This window comes from Panthera leo, chromosome B2 (genome assembly GCF_018350215.1).
Source record: "Panthera leo isolate Ple1 chromosome B2, P.leo_Ple1_pat1.1, whole genome shotgun sequence".
Taxonomy (NCBI): Eukaryota; Metazoa; Chordata; class Mammalia; order Carnivora; family Felidae; genus Panthera; species Panthera leo.
Genome location: NC_056683.1, coordinates 140,002,134 through 140,021,260, shown reverse-complemented (window position 1 = coordinate 140,021,260; position 19,127 = coordinate 140,002,134). Strand labels below are relative to the sequence as shown.

General features: G+C 45.0%; 1 long non-coding RNA gene across 8 annotated transcripts in view; it reads left to right on the top strand.

The window, feature by feature from the left end:
- Positions 1-19,127, top strand: part of LOC122220522 — a 112,322-nt gene that overhangs the window by 68,801 nt on the left and 24,394 nt on the right. For 2 of the 8 annotated variants that reach the window (XR_006202910.1, XR_006202913.1), the window contains 4 exons: positions 2,756-2,815; positions 3,155-3,304; positions 3,630-3,790; positions 4,054-4,487. The exons of 5 other annotated variants lie outside the window; for them this stretch is intronic. This is a non-coding gene — a long non-coding RNA (uncharacterized LOC122220522). Of the gene's footprint in view, positions 1-2,755; positions 2,816-3,154; positions 3,305-3,629; positions 3,887-4,053; positions 4,488-19,127 lie in introns of those variants that run through there. One more of the 8 variants, XR_006202911.1, reaches the window with a different exon arrangement.

Below are 19,127 nucleotides of genomic sequence, written 5' to 3'. Positions count from 1 at the left end.
ATACTCGTTAAAAAAAAAAAAAAGTAGGTCCCTGCCTACATGGGGCTTATCATTGAGACGACCAAACTGAGTGATGTGTTTGTGCCTCCGTCAAGAAAGGCGGTCCAAGAGGAAGAGGTGCATGCCATACTTGGCTTTGTGCGTTATTGTATATGGCTGTGATATAATGGTTGATTTATAAAAAGTGAAATAAGGATCACAATTTGTCATAGAGCAAGCCGATAGCAGTGGAGCCGGTTAATTGTCAGGAATCATTTCAAGTGAAATGGAAGAGCCTGAAATTTTCATGTATTTTTTAAAACGGAAAAGAATATTGAAAGCAATCTTAACCTAGACTAATTTTATTTTTTATTTATTTATTTTTTATTTTTATTTTTTAATTTATTTTATTTTTTTATTATTTTTTATTTTTTTCAATATATGAAATTTATTGTCAAATTGGGTCCCATACAACACCCAGGGCTCATCCCAACAGGTGCCCTCCTCCATGCGCATCCCCCACCCTCCCCTCCCTCCCACCCCCCATCAACCCTCAGTTTGTTCTCAGTTTTTAAGAGTCTCTTATGCTTTGGTTCTCTCCAACCTAGACTAATTTTATATGTCAATAGCTCAAATCACATCTGGAATGATTTCTTTTAGGGTGTGCTTGTGGTTTTCTTCTTCCGCTTACATCATTTGTTCAACAAACACTATGGAGTCTCTCCTGTCACAGGTAGAACAGGTAACAGGAAACAGCATTGACGTAGATAGCATCTTTGTTCTTTTTTAATTTTTATTTGTTTATATTTATTTATTTATTTATTTTTTGAGAGACAGGGACAGAGCATGAGCTGGTGGGGGGGGTAGGGGACAGAGAGAGAGGGGGAGTCACAGATTCCGAAGCAGTCTCAGGCTCTGAGCTGCCAGCACAGAGCCCGACGTGGGGCTCGAACTCATGAACCACGGGATCATGACCTGAGCTGAAGTCGGATGCTTAACCGACTGAGCCACCCAGGCGCCCCGATAGAATCTTTGTTCTTACCGGGTTTATGTGTTACTGAACCAAGTTAACATAACACTAAATAATGAAATAAATAAACCACCACACACAGTGTGCTCAGAGCTTAGGTATTCTACCTAAATGAACCAGTTGGATTCTCAAAGGTAAGTGTGGAGATGATGGGATAACCAGTGCATGGTGTAAAGAGTAGGAAAGATCTGCGGCTCATGGGGGCAGCGGGTATGATGACGGTTAAGATGAAGGGTCAGCTCTAACCAGCGGTTTGTACGGGAGTAGGTACAACACCATGGTCAAGGTGAGGAAGGGAGGCTTTCTTCCCCTCCAGATTGTGCCATCCACTTTGGAGTATAGAATGGCGAGAGAGAGTGAGAGAGAGAGAGAGAGAGAGTGAGAGAGAGAGAGAGAGAAATGAAAACTGAGGCCATCGTGGTGGGTGTGCTGGCTGGTTGTGTGGTTGTTCAATTATTGCTCTCAGCTCCAGACCCACCCTTTGTGCTTTGCTTGTAAGTGGAGTATAGAATGGGCACGAGGAAGGACCATCAGGCTTTGCTGTCGGCTTCCCAATTTGCTGCTGCTCCTTTGACTTTCCCACCCAAAGGCATTTGAGTCCAGGACCAACATTCTAGCCCACAGAGCATTTCTAAGGGTGGCTGCAGCTTCTTGCCGCCTTGAGAAGAACTAGAAGTCAAGTTAGTCTGAGATATTTGCTCCGGGGAGGAACTGTTAGTCCTAGAAGGACTCAGAACTGGCTGGAGTCAACCATTTGCCCTCGATTCAGGGCCACGTGTGGGCTGCTGGAATGTGAGCAGTCTCCACGCCTGCCTGTCTTGTGGTTAGGGAATGGGAAGTGTTTTCATATTTCGGATTTTATTTTAATTGTGGCTCAGCGACAGAAGGCCCGGGAGGGCTTTTGACCACCATGGGTAGAGATCGAGGAGCACAAAGCCAGAAGGAAACCCTTTTGTGAAACACTGGAAAACTATTCCCCAGCGGGATCCAACGGCAGAGTGATCTGGAAGAAACTTATTTAGAGTTCTTTCCGATTATCCGCTTTTCTAGGCAGGGAAACGTTTGTCTTCTTGTTCAGTGAGTGCCCACCCAATGAATATATCATTAACTAAGAAGCCCAATGCACATCGAATGATGCTGACGTTTTATGTCTAGAGCTAATGGCAATCTTAATATGACAACCCTCTGTGGCATCCAGGGGTACCCCGCACGGCAGCACCCTCAAGATTTCGCAAACAAGCAGCAGAGGTCTCTGAAAATTTGCCGTTATAATCAAGAGTTTATGGTTGCTTGCATTTGAAACAAAAATGTTTTCGGGCTGCGGGGATTAGCTTGGGCGTGCCAGTGACCTATTTTGTAACGCCGAGCTTACATCCAAGACCCTCCCGGGAATCGTGAGTCATGTGAGTGGAGCAGGAGACTAAAAACATGAAACAATTCCAGAAACAATTTCAAGTTTCAGATAAATTATAACGTAATTTGGTGTGTCTTTGAAGATGAAAGTGGTCGAAGGTTTTTATTGCGTCCCGTTGCACTTTTTAAAGTCGTTAGAAACGAAGCAAAGATTCTAGCTTTTTTTGGCTGATAATAATAGACCGCTCATAAAAGTGCCGGCAGAGAGGGGGTCGGCAGGTGCAGAGGTGCAGGCAGATAGAGGTGTGGAGTCTGGGCACGTGGCAGGACTTCTTGGGCCGGGAGTTCTTGTTCCTCCTAACCCGATGGGGCTGTATTTGTGTTCATTCCAAGAATTTCTGAGAAGTAAAGATCCAACGGTCACAACGCATGAAGCCCACGTATCTACACAGAGTGAGTAAATAAAGATGCCTAAACTGTTCTCAAGTAAATCCTGAGGGATATTTTGGCTCAGTACTTTTTTTTTTTGAGTAAGTGGGAGAGATAATAAAGTGATTTCCAGGAGAGACACACAGAGAAATTTCCAAGGTGGGGCGGGGGATGAGGCCAGGAGTCCCGGACTTCTCCACCTCAGGTCTGGGAGAGATGGCCCTAGTTCTTAGAGCAAGTCTTCTGTTGAAATGCCTGTCTCTAAGGCATGTATTTGTTCTTCTGGGTTAGACGCATAGGGGAATAAAATCACCCGAATGCAAAGCTCATATTTGCTCAAATAAGATTTTTTTTTGCCACAAGGTAACTGAGCCGTGCGGTACCAAGAGACAGCAGGTGGAGACGAAACTTGCCATGTAGCTCATTGTACTAAGCTGCGGAGGAACCCTGCACGCACAACACGCACCTCGTCGGCTCCTGGGCCCCAGGTCACCTGTGCGCACCGTCCCGGGAGTGTGTACCACGCTCTTCCCCTGCGTGTGCATGTTTTGGTGATCAGATTATTTAATACAATGATCTGGTTATAAAAGTCAAGTAGTGAGCATAAAGGGAGGGTCTTAGGTATCGAGGGGAAACTGAAAATAACAAAATGCTTTAAAAGATACGAGAAGGGGAGAGGAGGTAGGAGGGCCAAAGGAGTCCTCATTAGAGACAGTGCTGGAGGGAGAAAGAGAGAGAGAGGAAAGCTGAGGCCATCGTGGTGGGTGTGCTGGCTGGTTGTGTGGTTGTTAAACTATTGCTCTCAGCTCCAGACCCACCCTTTGTGCTTTGCTTGTAGAGCAAACTACGTTTTCACTTTGCCCTTTGGTGACTGCTCCTCGTTAGGCCCACACCAATCGAAGGTGCTAGAGAAAGATTTAAAGTCGGAAGAACGGCAGTTGGTTCCGGTCTCCGGTCATCTTGCTGTCCTGGCACCTGGCCCGTTTTACCAGTTCAGAGGTACCAGTTCCTCCTGATCAGAGAGCTGAGTTCCAGCTCTGGGGAGGAGGGGGCCCCTTCTCTAAGTTCCCGAGGCATCACCACCAGCCAGGCATCCCTCCTTCCTCTAGGACGAACAACCATCTGGTCTCCCTGGGACTCTCTTGGTTTTAGCATGAAAAATCGGTGTCCCAGAGCAACTGGGATGGTTGGTCACCCTACTTCTCTTCAGAGGTCTGGTCCCACCAAGTGACGCTCCCACTTCATTTCTTTTTCCATCTCAGAAGATGCTTCCAGAAGTTGCCTGAGACTTCCCCCTTTGACTTTTTAGTCATCCATCACCTGCTTCACCAATCCCTTGTATTAAATTCTCACTCTTAAAATAACTTGTGTGGTAGTTATCAGCTACTTTAAAGGTGTTTTAGAAGCACCTTCAGGGGACCGAAGATCATGGCTTAATGCCAAACCACAAATACAAATACAACAAACTAGCACTTTGTGTCACAAAAAGAGGGAACGGGCCCAAACCCAAAAGCTGGATTTCTAATTTAAGTCAGCGTAGAAGTAAGAAGTACGGAACGTCGAGCCATGGCTATCCACCGTGGGTGTCGCAACATTTCGTCTTAAAAATTAGGATGGCCTTCTTCCAGCCCTTCCTCGTAATTCAGAAGCCAGACTAGCTCACCTACCTCCTTCCACTAAACGAAATTTATGCAATTTGTCAAGGAAATGTGTCAAATAATGCGTTATTTTAAAACATGTATTAAGAATCCAAGATGTTTACAACTCTGGTAGCATTTTAATTGTGCTATCACTTCTCTTTCTTCTTTGTCTGCTTTGTCTGGTGCATCACTGAGGAGACATAAAGGGTCTGAGCGCCTGGCCCAGTCCTATTATCCCATAACCCTGTATCGTTTGGGGGGTTCCCAAGAAGAAGACCCTGAGGCCGGAATTCAAGTGCAAGTAGTTTAACTGAAAGGTGAAGGAAATGCTGGAAAGGAGGCAGGGAAGAGAAGCCAGCTGACGAAGGTGTCTGGAGACAATTACAACTGTGGGCCACAGGCACATAGACCCCTTGGGGAAACGCAAGGAGCCCGTGTAAGACACGCTCTGAGTTATCCCACCTGAGGGGTAAGGGAGCTGGAGCCTTTACACCCCAACTACTGTTGGACGTTAGTCAGAGCTGCTCCGGGGAGGCATTAATTCCCCAGCATCCCTAGTCCTCTATGTGGGCAGGCAGAGAAGACTCTAGAGGCCAGACAGACCCGCGGCCAAAGGAACACAGTCGCGGGGCTTGTTGTGGGAAGTCTGGCCCACATGCAACCAAGGGATGAGCGTGAGGGGCTATGGTTGAGGCTCTTGGCAGCGTCTGCTGTCGTTAGTATTTTTATTGCATGAAATCCCATAACGTGAAGAGATTTAGGAGCACATGTTCATTGCTATAGGAGAAATCCTGTAATTTGATTTGTCAACCCATAATCAATTCCTAGGGCTTGGGAACCTCTAATTCTTGTGTTGAGGGGCTCATTTCTAGCAGATGCTAGATCCCTCGGGGGCATATTTAGAATCAGGGGCAGTGTTGGATGTGGGATCTTGGCTTTCCCAAATTTATCTGGTGAAATTTCCAAATGCTAAATGATGGAAGATTTTAAAGGGGTGCAAGAGTTCTAAGAAATTTTAAACAATAGGGCAACTCCTTTCCTTTGTTCAGATGGGAAGATCGAGGAGAGAGAGAGGGGAGTGGAGAAAATGGAGAAATCGGACACGGGAGAGGATCAAGGGTGGCAACCCGGATAAAAATAGAGTGGGCAGAGTGGAGCGGATACGAAGGTGGCCTAGGAATCAAGAAAGACAAGTAAAGGGGGAAGACGGATGACTCGTGTTTTCACTAAATATTAAATCATAACTGGTTCACACAAATGAAAGAGACGCCAAGCCTACCTTCTGTCTTTCGGGAAGGTGTGGTAAATTTTGCATGCTAATTTACAGTCAGGAACAGGTGCCAGTGGGCGTGAGGACGGTAGTCCCTGAAATCCGTGGATCGTCGTCTGTTGCACCCAAATTCCCATGCCAGGTTTTGTGGTCTCAGGCCACACGACGTAAAATATATTTTGGTGGAATCTCTGAAATTGTAGTGTCAGTTTGCATAGGTCCTCAAAGCAGTACCCACGCCACCTTGCTTCTCCCCTCGGGGTGTCGTAAGAATACAACTTTCAGTAAGATCCAGCTGTTGTCTGCTTGCAGCCTGAGTTCAAATGGCGTGGGGAACCCTTTCAGTCCCGTGTCCCTGCTTGTGCTCCAGAAACGTAACAAGGAGAGAACCAGGCAGCTAGTGTTTTCTCCGGAGAGGATTTGGAACCATCAGTAGTTGATGGCGTTTGTTATGGTTTTTCATACCCTCCCAATCAGATAAAAGTATCACATCGTCTGTCCTCTTTGCCAAACCTGGGAGAAACTATTCGGGGGGAGCGTCTTGATGGGGACATTTACTACTGAGCAGTAATGGTAGCCATGAACTTTTCATAACGGAGTGAAAAAAAAAATCCTTTCCTTTCTTACTTGCAGACATCACCTAGGTGGTGCGATTTGACTTGTTTGTTTTTATTTATTACCTAGAGGTTCCCTGTGACAAATGCCGGGCCTTCAGGTTTAAGCAGACTTGATTTAACAACATCTCCAGATAAAATTCAAAACAGCTATAGAAGAAAATGAATTGACTTTACAGCCTGCTAGGATGTCGACAATGGCTCAGGACGTACACAACTCAGAAAAAAAAAGGGGGGGGGGACTGCGGAAGGAATCCCCTTTTCAGAGACTGAGCACGTTGGTTTGGAGTAGGTTATAAGTAAAATGGAATGACGTCCACGTTAAGCTTCCATCGGTGATGATCAGGCGCTGGAATGTTCGTGCCTGGGCTCATCTGAGCATTACTAATTCAGGACAGTTCTGTTTGTATGGAATTATTTGCATTTATGTTTTGCCCGAGTTAAGAAAGGGTACCCTCAGGTCTTGCTCGGAGCGTGGGGGATTAAACACGCAGCTCTCATTAACAAGCCTGCGAAATGTGCAAGCCTGCTCCACTCCCTAAACGCTTTGCAGGAAGTGTTCCTTCTGCCAGCGTGCGGTCTACAGCAGCACCTTCCAGATTGGAAAGCTTAGCAGAGTGGTATAGCACTGAGGAACAAGCCACCATACGGGAGGTCTGTCACCCAAAAGGTGGCTTGGGAGCCAGACGTTTTCATGGGACCAAGCCAAACAAGGAAGTTCGGGCAGGTGAGAGCTGGCCAGCGCCGTGCCTAAGTTCACCAGTTGGACTTTGCTCGAAGGGACCCTCTCACGGCTGACAGAGGGCCTCGGAACTCTTGGGTCGCCTTCGCGTGAACGCGCGGCAGCTGTGGTGTGTCAGGAAGGAGTCCCCTTTGCCACAGAGACGATGCCACAGTTCAAAGCGTGGCCTTGAACGTCAGACAGATTTGGGTCCCCTGCTCCCCAGCTGATTGACCTCGGGGATGCTGTTCTGCCCTTTGAAGCTTTGGTTTCTCCCACTACAAGATGGGTATAAAAACATGACAACTTGCCTCATGGCTTGTGGTGAAGCATCTTAACATAAGAAATGCCTAGCGCACAGTAACCACTCAAGAAATTTTGGCTTTTTTTTTTTTTTTCCTCAAACTCTCGGAGCCCAGGGATCAGTCCATGTGGGAAGCAATTTCCTCAGCACTTGCAGTTGCTATAAATCAATGGGCAGATTGCCTGGATTTGGGGTGGAAGGCAATTTAATTCCAGTGTCTCTACTGTTTGCTTTGTTTTGCTCTGAATTCAGGCCGTAAAAGGTAAGTTGGCATCAGCAGTCAGCTGTTGCCACCTACATCTGAATGCCAATGTCCTCTCATCTATTGACACAAGAAGAGAGTAAATAAGGTAATGTCCCCGGAATTTTCTTTACACTAAACGTGTAATTAGCCACTTACCCATGATGAGTGAAATTTAATTTCAGCTAAGTGAAAAGGAATGCTGATTAGATTTATTTTATTATCTGTTTACTTTCTGGGAAGAGGGCAGCTGGATAAAATATCTTCTTGACTCTACTTTTAATGTCCTGCAGTGTTGACCACTGAAACGTGCAGAAACTTGAAGCCACTGCACGCATAAATGCAAATATTCATTTTATTGGCATTTTCCTTCTTTTTATTAGTTGGAGTGGAGGTGAGCATGACCCCCTAGCTTCTGTCTGCCCGAATGCAGAGGCGAGAGGGGCGGGAGGCAAGCCTGGGAGAGAGGCAGAGACAAGTTAGGGCAGGGCCAGCCCTGTACAACACTGCTTGAAGGGGCTTCTCTCCTCTGCTTTCACTGTTTCTCTCTTTCCGGTGACCTTGCCTCCCCTTTGGCAGCCCAGAGCCCCTGCCGGGGCCCCTTTCCTGGACTCCCTTACCCCAGGATTCCTGGCTGTTCCTGAACCATTGTTCTCATAGCCCTATTTCATCAAGACCCCTTTTCCAAAGGCTCTCAGCGAACAGTTGTAAGGAAAGAAAGAGTATACATTTCTGCGAAGTTTTTATTTTTTTTATTTATTTTTATGCTTATTTAGTTTTTGAGAGAGACAGAGTACGAGTGGCGGAGGGGCAGAGAGAGAGGGAGACACAGAATTGGGAGCAAGCTCCAGGCTCTGAGCTGTCAGCACAGAGTCGGATGCGGGGCTCAAACACACAGACTGTGAGATCATGACCTGAGCCGAGGTCGGACGCCCAACCGACTGAGCCACCTGGCGCCCCTCTGTGAAGGTTTTTGTAAACGATAGTAGCTTCATGGATTTCCTTGCTGATGTCGTATTTTTGTGGAGTACACACTTTAAGAGATCAGTATTTAAACCTTAGGGAATGAATCAGAAATGTTGGAGTTTCAGGAAGGACTTTCTAATTGCCCTTCCAAAAATTTTTTTAATGTTTACTTATTTGAGAGAGACAGAGAGAGACACAGAGAGAGAGAACATGAGCAGGGGAGGGGCAGAGAGAGGGAGGGAGACAGAGAATCCAAGCAGTCTCTGGGCTGTCAGTGCAAAGCCTGATGTGGATCTTGAACCCACGAACCACGAGATCATGACCTGAGCCGGAGTCAGACGCTCAACCGACTGAGCCACCCAGGCGTCCCTCCTTTCAAATGTAACAAGAAAAACAAACCTGTCCATTTCTACAGTCTTAAGACACTCCTGTTAACCAGTATCAACCAGTTCCTAGAAAAAGAGACCGGAGAACATCCAGAGAGCAAGTCTATGAATTCCACCCCCTCGTTTCAGGGATAATTACGACATTGTTTACCATCGGGGCTCCATAAGCTACACTTGATAGAATATTCTCATTCTATTTTGTTTCAGGCTATGTGTAAATGTGGGGATGACAGATGACTTTTCCCCATTCTTCCTGTCTTTGTGGTTTCCCGGTCATAGAATTTGAATGAAAAGCTTTTGATCGTTGTATTTTTTATTTGTTACTGAAATAACTCTTTCGCTTACATTTAGGCAGCTCTGGGAATGGCCACTGGAAGAGCACACTTTAAATACTTCGGCTGGCACCACCATACTTCGGCCATCTGTCTAGGTTTCGAAGTACATGGCCTTCCTCGGGACCTCACTGGGGTGATACTTGGGGGGTGACTGTGGAGCATCTGTGAGCATCTAGGTCTTGACATGACCCCATTAAGATGCTCTGGCCTCTGTTCTCACAATCTTAGCTGTTCACTTTGAACTGGGTGTCTAGGTGCCCTTTTCTTTATAAGTGCTGTCAGCCCAGGTTGGCTTTGCCACAGCCTGACATGACTTTCTTTGGGTCTGATGATCTACTGGAGAGGAAGGCAATTCTTCCTTTTAAAGCGGGCAGATTTTCAAACTGGGGTGTGCTATGCAGAACTGCCATGAATCTGCCTATGGCTGTGACTTTGAAAAAAAAAAAGCTACTTTAACCTTGAAAGTCATTGAGGACAGGAAGTGCGTGCTGGGGACGTCACCAGATGTGCCACTTTCCTGGCCCTGGATGGCCACTCTCTCCACTCATCCCCTTTGCTTCTGGACCGTGGAAATCGGGGTCAAGGGGTAAAGGTATAGGATTGGAGGCGAGTGAGTTAAAGTCACGTGGTCAGCGAAAGGTGACTCCTTCCTACAGTGATAACCAGACTATTTACTCGAATGGGCAGCAGAAGCAACATTTGTATCTCCTTTTGAAAGACGGCTTACTGCTGAATTAAAATGATCTCAAACTTTGGGAATGGTGCCGCTGAGCACGTGGAAGAGGCCCAGGAAACACTGTCCCCTCCCCTAAAGATACTGTATTTATTATTTTCTAATGTGCTGTCTCTTCCCAGTGTGGCTAGGGTTGAATTTTAAACTTGTCATCGTGTGCAGTTAAATGTGAAGGGGTGAAGTGTCAGAAGCATTCACCTGCTTCCCTCCTCCCCCTGCTCCCTGCTCTCCAGCTTACCTTTTGAAAAGCGGATCATCAATGGCTTATTTATTTAAAGAAGTGTTAGGGCTATTAATAAATATTTTGGTAGCACCGTATACTTTAATAGGGCTGAACAGTAAACAAATCTGTGCCAAAAGAAAAAAAGAACAAAATCTCCTTCGCCCCAGGAGTAGAAAACTTCCTTTTATTGGCCGTTGCCACCTGTTCTGATAGATGCATTTTGACTGCGGCTCATCTCGTCTCTGTTACTTAGACAAGGGACGCACCTGTTGTCTGTCTCTGGGGACGTGACGAGATGCTTCATACCCGGTCTTTGCTAGGACCGAGAGGGAAGGAGAACTTTGAGTGTGGGTCAGAGTTCCTGTCTTAGGAATTTCAATTCCTTCTGATTCAAACACTGAGTAAATGAAGTCGATAGGAGTTTCCCACCTATTGAATATTAGCTCAGGCGAGGTGTTTCAAATAAATGACTTTTCTATCGTTATTATCAAAATCTTTTTAAAGATATACACACTTACTTGCCTTTCATTATAAGGGATAAGGAACGTATCTTTTAAAAATAATTTATTGTAATCACTGTGGCTGTCACCTAGCCTAGTGGCTGTATTTCAGGGTGACAATTCCAGGGACTCTTGTTTGCCATACTCTTTTACCCTGTCTGCTTTCCATAGCCAATTCCTTCTTTCGTTGAGCAAATATTTATTGAGCGCTCACTATATTTGAGGGAGCACAGGTATGAAGCTATGCTCAAGGGCGTCTCTGCCATTAGGAGCTGTGGAGTGTGGCTGGAGAGGTAGACACATCAAGATCTACGTTCAGTTCATTGGTACAAGTGTGCAGACGTGTAATGGAAGGTTTCACACAGAAGGGGCCATCTGGGTTGGGTGTTGAAAGATAAGTAGGTGGTTGACGCCCAGAGACCCTAGGAAGGAGCATCCCAGGTACTGAACCCAGCATGGGCAAAGGTAGGTGACTGTGAAAGTACATTGCATAGGACATCAGGGTGCCTGAAGGGGTGGGTGTGCAGGAGATTCCCGGAGATGAAAACTGTCCACTGCCCCCAGGGCTCTAATTTGTTTGCTGTCACTTTGCCTGCCTCGATCCTCTTCTCCTTCCTGCCATGACAGACCTTCATCTTTCATTGGCTGTGAAACTCGATACCTAACCTGGTTGTGTTTAAAATGAGAGTAATCAGCTTTCAGGGGAGCGCTTCCTCTATGAACAAAGGGTGAGGGCTCTGATGCATCCATTTCGGCTATTCAGGGACTTCCTGGCTCTCATTTGCATATTGGATGATGAAGGAGGGTAGAGAGGTCACCTTCAGAAAAACAAGGCGTCTTGCTAACTGTTTTTCTAAAGGCCAGAGACATAAACAGTTAAAATGGAACTCACTTGTGATGGAGGATGAATGAATCAGTGTGTGCAAAGCGTGTGGTTATCTTTCTATGAAGGGTGAGGTTGGATGCAGGAACACTGTTATTCCAAGAATGATGGATGGTGGCAAATCTCTTTGAGATAAATCGTGTCAGCTCCCACCAACATCCTTCCAACTGTATGAACTCTGCCCTTTGATTCTTGGATAACCCCCTGCTCACTGTAGATGTGAGACCTTGATAGGTATCAAAGCACCAGGGAAAAATAATATCATAAAAATAACCAACATCAATAGAGCAGGGAACAAGAATTACCTCCACTCCGTGGGCAGCAGCCAGCGAGGGACACAAAAAAGAAATGATTGACATCGGCATACAAACATACACCCTGATGAGACCTGGCTATGTAGTTCAACAAGAAAGCTATAGCCCATGACAACAGGAATGGACGTGGGCTTGAAAAGTGAAACACTTTGTGGATACATCCCCCCACCCCCCAGTGCATTGCAGCTGGCCTCTGAGGAGCCATATTGTCAGTTCACTGACCCCATCCCTGCCTCTCAACTCTACAGCTCTGGAGTCAGGTTCAAACAAGGTTGAATGTTGGGCTTCCTGGCGGGGACTATCCTTTCTGTAGGCCTTATAAATGGAGCCTAGGTGCAGGCATGCTTTGCAACATGCCCTCCTCCCTTGGCCCTAATCTTTCCTGGAGCTCACCTGAAGATCCCAGGTTATATGACATCACTTGCTAAAGGAGTGGTGTTGCCACTTGAGTCGGACCCAAGCACAGGGACACTGTTGAGGGAGAGTGCAGCTCCCAGTTGTCCTGAAGTTTTGTTGAGAAAGCAATCGTTTTATTAATACGCACTATCTACAAAGCATCGTTAGGTACTATTTGAGGTATTAAAAAATAAAAAGACAGGGTTATTTTAGAAGATTTGATAGTCCTGTTGGGGGAGAAAATACATAAATACAAAGATTAACATATCATCTCATGTACTCTGGTTGAATGGAGATTGGGTTTATCTGACAAAGCTTGCTAGACAGGCACGTTCTTATCTAATGCGGGAGGTAGCAGAACAGGCTTCATGGGCATGGGACCTATGGAGTCACACGTGGCCATACTTAGAAGGGCCCCCGTGCTTGGTTTACTGCTCTGCTGTTGCATGTTAAATTCTTAATCGTTTTTGAACAAGGGGATCCACATTTTAATTTTGCCATGGGCCCCGCAAATTACGCAGTTGGTTGGGGGAAGGGGGATATTTGTGACATGGCTGCCTCAGTCACCAAAGTGATATCTTGCAGAGGAACAGCTAATAGATTGGCTTGGTTGAGCTGAAAAGCCCACGTGTAAGAAGCGTGGAAAGGGAAGGCTTTGATGGGGGAAGGCGAGATACTTGATGGTAGTATGGGATTTCAGGAAGGAGTTGCCAACCATGGCCAACACTTTCTTTTTTATGCATTTGCACATAACTTGTATTAGCATATGCTGTCCTGAGGGGTGGAAAGGGTTAGAAAAGGCTTAGGTTCGCTGTTTCCCATCTGTCCCCATCAAGGATGTCGTGTGGACTGTTACATCCTTGCTTGTACCTCGGTGTTGGGAACCAGGCTCTGTGGGGCTTTCCCCGAAGGAAGTTCATGCCAAATATCTTGGAAACCCCTTTGCTTACCCTCACCACTTTTCTACCAGGAGGACTTAGGTAGATCAAAATTCATTCCATTTAATTTATGAGGTGTGAGGATCAAATAACCCATAAAAATTTTTAATTGTGTTTTAAGATGTCTAATTGAGATTGAAATTCATCTGGTTAAATTCCAAATAAACTGACTCCCTTAAAGTCTCCCCGGAGTCACTCTCAGGTTCGCTTGTGATCATGGTTAATGTTCTGAGGCTGGGTCAGGAGAGGCAATGAAAGGGGCTTCCCTAAACCCCAAGCCCATGTGATGATTTGAAATGAAGTGAAGGGATGAACTAATTCATTTCTTTGAGCCACTTTTTTGGGGAGCTGTGTGCTTGGAGAACTGCACTTGGCATTGAAGATCACACAATGTGAGCTGAAGACCAAATCTCTGATGATGCTGTGTGTCCTTGGGCAAGCTCCTTGGTTACCAACTCATTTCTACTTTCTTCCTCTAGCGTACTGAGACGTTATGAGGTTCAGCTGTGACTTGCGTGGCATTCTTGGAAACCAATTCATTATATAAACATGAGGTATTTTCATTAGCTATGTCAGATCTTTGAGAGGATTTCATACAGCCATGCTAGCTTCTCAAAACATGTAAATGTTAATGGCGTCAGAGTCCCTAGCCAAAAAATAAAAATAAAAATAAATTCCATGACCTTCATTCTCTCTGTACATTTCCTTCTCTTCCTCTTGGTCACTTTTCTCATATCAACTCATGTGACATCTTGGGGATCTCAAAGTTAGTCCTAAGTGGTGGTTGTTCATGGGTATCATGCAGCATTTTATAAAGGGAGAGCAAGTCTTAGCAACAGGAAGAATTGAAACTGGACAGAATAGGTAGTTCCATGGCGTCAGGTCCACTCTGGTCACTATTAAATCTGTCCCCTGTCTGTGGGAAATTACCTGGTGGCATAAGAGGATTTTTGTAAGTAGCAAGAGAGTGTAAACGGGTAGAATTCTTAAATTAACCAGGTTGTTTTCTGATCACACTTTATAATCAGACATAATTAAACCCACAGCAAAGGCCTAGAAGAGTTCGTAGAATTTCTTATGTCCTTAGGGGTTGGGTTTACGTCGTAGAAACTTCTCATGTCCTTAGGGGTTGGGTTATAGAGGCTTCACCTTTTTTGTCAGGTGGGTCATCGACTCAGGAGGTATCCAAGTGGTGGAACTAATAATATTTTTGAGACCTACTTGGTGAAGTGGGCATCTCTAAAGAAAGTGTTATATGCTTGTTAGAAGCCTAGTAAGAAACTTGTCTTTCCTTCAAGGCCAATTACTGGCACCAAGAGAGATATTTGTTGAGGATTTAGGAGAAATGACCACAAATTACAAAAAACATAGCATCGATTGTAATATGCATTATATCAGTAGAAAAAAGGTAATGGGCCTGAAGAAAAAGATGTAAATTGTGAGGAAATAGAAATAGTGACCTTGTGAAAGAGGGATTCACTGTGGTGCTTTGCTGGGCATCCCCTTCACCTTGTAGGAAGGCAGCAGCGGCCTGGAAATCTTGACTCCAGGTGGGTAGGGTTGTGGCCATCCTGCTGTACTTCATGGCAAAGTGGCCCTTGTAAGAATAACTCTCAAACCAAAATGTTTTCTCAACCGAGTTCACATCGTTGCTTCTCTGGGTAACGTTGTGGTTACCACTCCAATGGTGCGAGGATCTGTGGGCTTCCCTTCAAGACTGAGTAGAGACCACCTTTTCTTCTTTCTCCTCTTTTGGCAGCTTCCCATCTTCACCTGGACAATGGCAGTGTGGGGCTCATGATGGTTTGTGCCTCTGCTCATCTGTGTAGTATTAGTTTCCCTTATCTGACTGTAAGCTCTGTGACTGTAGGAACTATGTTTGTTGTGTTACCAGCTTAGTCACCCAGAAACGCAGGCTGGTTGTGGATGTTGTCATCTGTTACTCTTAGTGTTTCCATGTGGGAATTCTTTCTTGGCATTCCTTGGGAAATGTACATGTTTTTCTGAATGGTGAATCTCGAGAAAAATCAGTTACAAAATTGGGAAAATTGGGCAACAGACCTACTTTTGTAAGAACAAACACTTAACAGAGACTGTCACGGGTTCTAAGGCATCCCCTGAAGTCAAGTAGAAAGCAAGAGCCGAAAATATCGATACATGGATACAAATATAAAGGTCAACATTTGTAGGAATGAGGATGGGAACACATAGGAGAATATTGGCCACAATCTAATCAGTCATCCTTGGTTAGCTGCTGCCATGTTTTAAGTATGTTCTTGTGGCTCTGTCTGCTTCAAATGGTGAGTCTTTATTGAAAATAAAATAAATACGAATGTCTATATGGAGAGTATGTTTTCCACAAATCCTATAAGTGGTGCTCCAAGAATAACATGTTTTAGAAGCAAAATAAACCCTTCAATGGGCTATTCAGGCACATGATTCTTTTAGTACTTGCTACGAGATCTAAATGTTACATTTATTTGAACACGACCCAATAGTGTTTACTGACATTTTCCAGTGTTTGAATATCCTCTATAGACTATAGCTCTTTGAAGATACTACTAAATGTGATATTTCTTACGTATTAAAACTTTGAAAGCTATCCATAATAATGAGTGAAAATTATGACGAATGTTGGCAGTATTAAAAATAACTTCTAATTCCCAGGAATTCAAAATTCCTATTCCCAAATCCTAAAGATTAATATCTGTCGTGATTTTAGAAACACAAAGCTGCATAACAAACCACCCCACAAACCAGCCCCTTAAAACAACACCGATTAATTTATCATAGTTCTCTGGGCTGACTGAGCTCAGCCGGGTGGTACTTCTATATCTCATGTTGTTGGCGGGATCTGCAGTCATTTGGGGCTGTTTTGGCTGGGATGACTCATTTGCAAGGTTGGCAGTTGATGATGGCTGCCAGCTGGGGTCTTAGCTGTGCCTTTTGGTCCTATTCTCATGGTTCCCTTCTAGGTATCCTTTTCATGTGGCTTTAGCTTTCAGTGTGGAGACTGGGTTCTGAGAGGGGGTGACCCAAGGGTAAGCTTTCTAAGAAGAGAAGAGAAGCTGCAGATTCCTTTAAAACCTGGGCCTGGTGGCCCCAGGGTGTCACTTATGCTGCTTTCTATTAGTTAAAGCAATCACAGAGCTATGCCACTTTTAAGGGAGTAAAATTAAGCCCTATTTGCTGGTATGAGGAATGGCGCATGTGCTCAAGGAGGAGAGGAATTCTGGGGCCATCTTTGGAGACTGCCAACCATAGTCTGTCCACTGATTACAAACATTTGTGTCACTCTTACTTCCCAAGGTCTCCCAAAGACTTGTCTCTGCTCTCTTTATGTCCACAGAGACTGCATTATCCTGGATGTTTTCTTCACTTGTATGCTGATATTGTAGCAAATGGGGCTCCAGGGTGGTCAGACTTCTGGGTCCTTGGTTCTTCCTCTCAGCTGGCCCCTCAGTTGTCTCCATTTCACCTCAGGGCCTCTCCTCTACGCGATTTCTCCACCACGTCATGGGATGTTTTACATGGCAACTCAGGACTCCCAAGAGAGAGCACTCTGAGATAAGCCTTTGGAGCATATGTGTGTCAGGATTGCCCCTGTCCTACTGGCCCCAGCCGGCCACAGAGCCGAGCCCAAAATCAATATGGGAGGGCCCCACAGAGCCGGGAGGAGTGGCTCATTTGGGACCACCAAATTCGTAGGGTGCTGTGGATGCTCGGTAATGGTATGAATGAATGAATACATGAATGAATACATGTATTCTAGTTCAGTCACTTCCAAATCCCATTTTGGAAAAGTCAGGATATTTCTCTGAAGGGGAACACACTTCGTGTTTAGTCCCCTCTGTACCACGCATCTCAGCTCCTGAGCCATCTGACTAGACTGATCGTGAGACATGTTCGTGGAGATGGGAGCCCTCCCTTGATTCTAAGCCCCTACAGATTTACTCGGGCTCTGCAGAAAATCACTTACCTCCTTCCTCTACTCCTGGTGTTTGCTTTCTAGTCTTTTTCCACTTTTTTTTAGTTTAATCACGATCTGCTTTGTCACTACCCACCTCACCCATGCCTCTCCAACTGTAGGTCATTTCTACCATGGGCATTAACTTCGAAAATCTAACACGGGCATATCTCATTTTATTGTGCTTTGCTTTATTGCACTTCACAGATACTGCATTTTTTACAAATTGAAAGTTTGTGGTAACCCTGTGTCAAATGGGTCTATTGCTGTCATTTTTGCAACAGCATTTGTTCACCTCGTGCCTCTGTGTCGCGTTTTGGTAATTCTTGCAGTATTTCAAACGTTTTCGTGATTATATGTATTATGGTGATCTGTGATCAGTGATTTTTGGTGTTACTATTGCAACTGTTTGGGGGTGCCACGAACGGCACCCATATAAGACAGTGAACTTAATAAATATATGTGTTTTGACTGCTCCATTGACTGGCCATGCCATCATCTCTCTCCCTCTCCTCAGGCTTCCCAATCCCAAGACACAATATTGAAATCAGGCCAATTTAATAACCCTGTAGTGGCCTCTGAGCGTTCAAGGAAGAGTTGCCCGTCTCTCACTTTAAGTCACAAACTAGAAACGATGAAGCATGAGGAAGGCATGTTGAAAGCCACCATAGGCCAAAAGCCAAGTGGTGAATAAAAATTCTTGAAGGTGTGAAAAGTGCTACTCTGGCGAACACATGAATGGTAAGAAAGTGAGCAGCCTATTGCTGATATGGAGAAAGGTTTAGTGGTCTAGAGAGAAGACCAAACTAGCCACAATATTCCCTTAAGCCAAAGCCTGATCCAGAGCCAGGTCATAACTCTCTTCAGTTCTCTGAAGGCTGAGACAGCGTCTAGAACTTCATAGCTAGAGAAGAGAAGTCAATGACTGCCTTCAAACTTCAATGAACAGGCTGACTCTTTCGTTAGGGGCTAATGCAGCTGGTAGCTTTAAGTTGAAGCCAGTGCTCATTTGCCATTCCAAAAATTCTAGGGCTCTTAAGAGTTATGCTAAATCTACTCTGCCTGTGCTCTATAAACGGAACAACAAAGCCGGGATGACAGCACATCTGCTCACAACATGGTTTACTGACTATTTTAAGCCCACTGTTGGGAATTGCTGGTTAGAAAAAAAGATTTCTTTTAAAATATTACTGCTCATTGACAATGCATTGACTCATCCAGGAGCTCTGATGGAGATGTACAATGAGATTACTGTTGTTTGTATGCCTGCTAATACAACATCCATTCTGTGGCTCACGGATCAGGGAGTCATTTTGAGTTTCAAGTCGTATTATTGAAAAAATACTTATCTTAAGGTTATAGCTGCCATAGATCATGATTCCTCAGATGGATCTGGGCAAAGTAAATCGAAAAGCTTCCGGAAAGGATCCACCGTTCTAGATGCCATTAAGAACATCTGTGATTCATGAAAGGAGGTAAAAATATCAACATGGGGTCCTTTAGGGAAGGGGAGAAGTTGATTCCAGGCTTCATGGATGACTTTGGGGGTTCAAGACTCCAGTGGAGAAAGTCACTGCAGATGCGGTGGAAATAGCGAGAGAACTAGAGTTGGAAGCAGAGCCTGAAGACGGAACCGGGTTGTTGCAATTTCATTATCAAACCTGAACGGATGAGAAGTTGCTTCTTATGGGTGAGCAAAGAAAGTGGTTTCTCAAGATAAAATCTACTCCTGGTGGAGATGCTGTGACGATTGTTGAAAAGATAACAAAGGATTTAGAATATGACATAAACTTAGTTGATAAGGGTGGCAGGATCTGAGAGGATTGACCTCAGCTTTGAAAGAGGTTGATTAAATGTGGATTAAATGCTATCATATAGCATTGCAAGCTACAGACAAATCGTTCA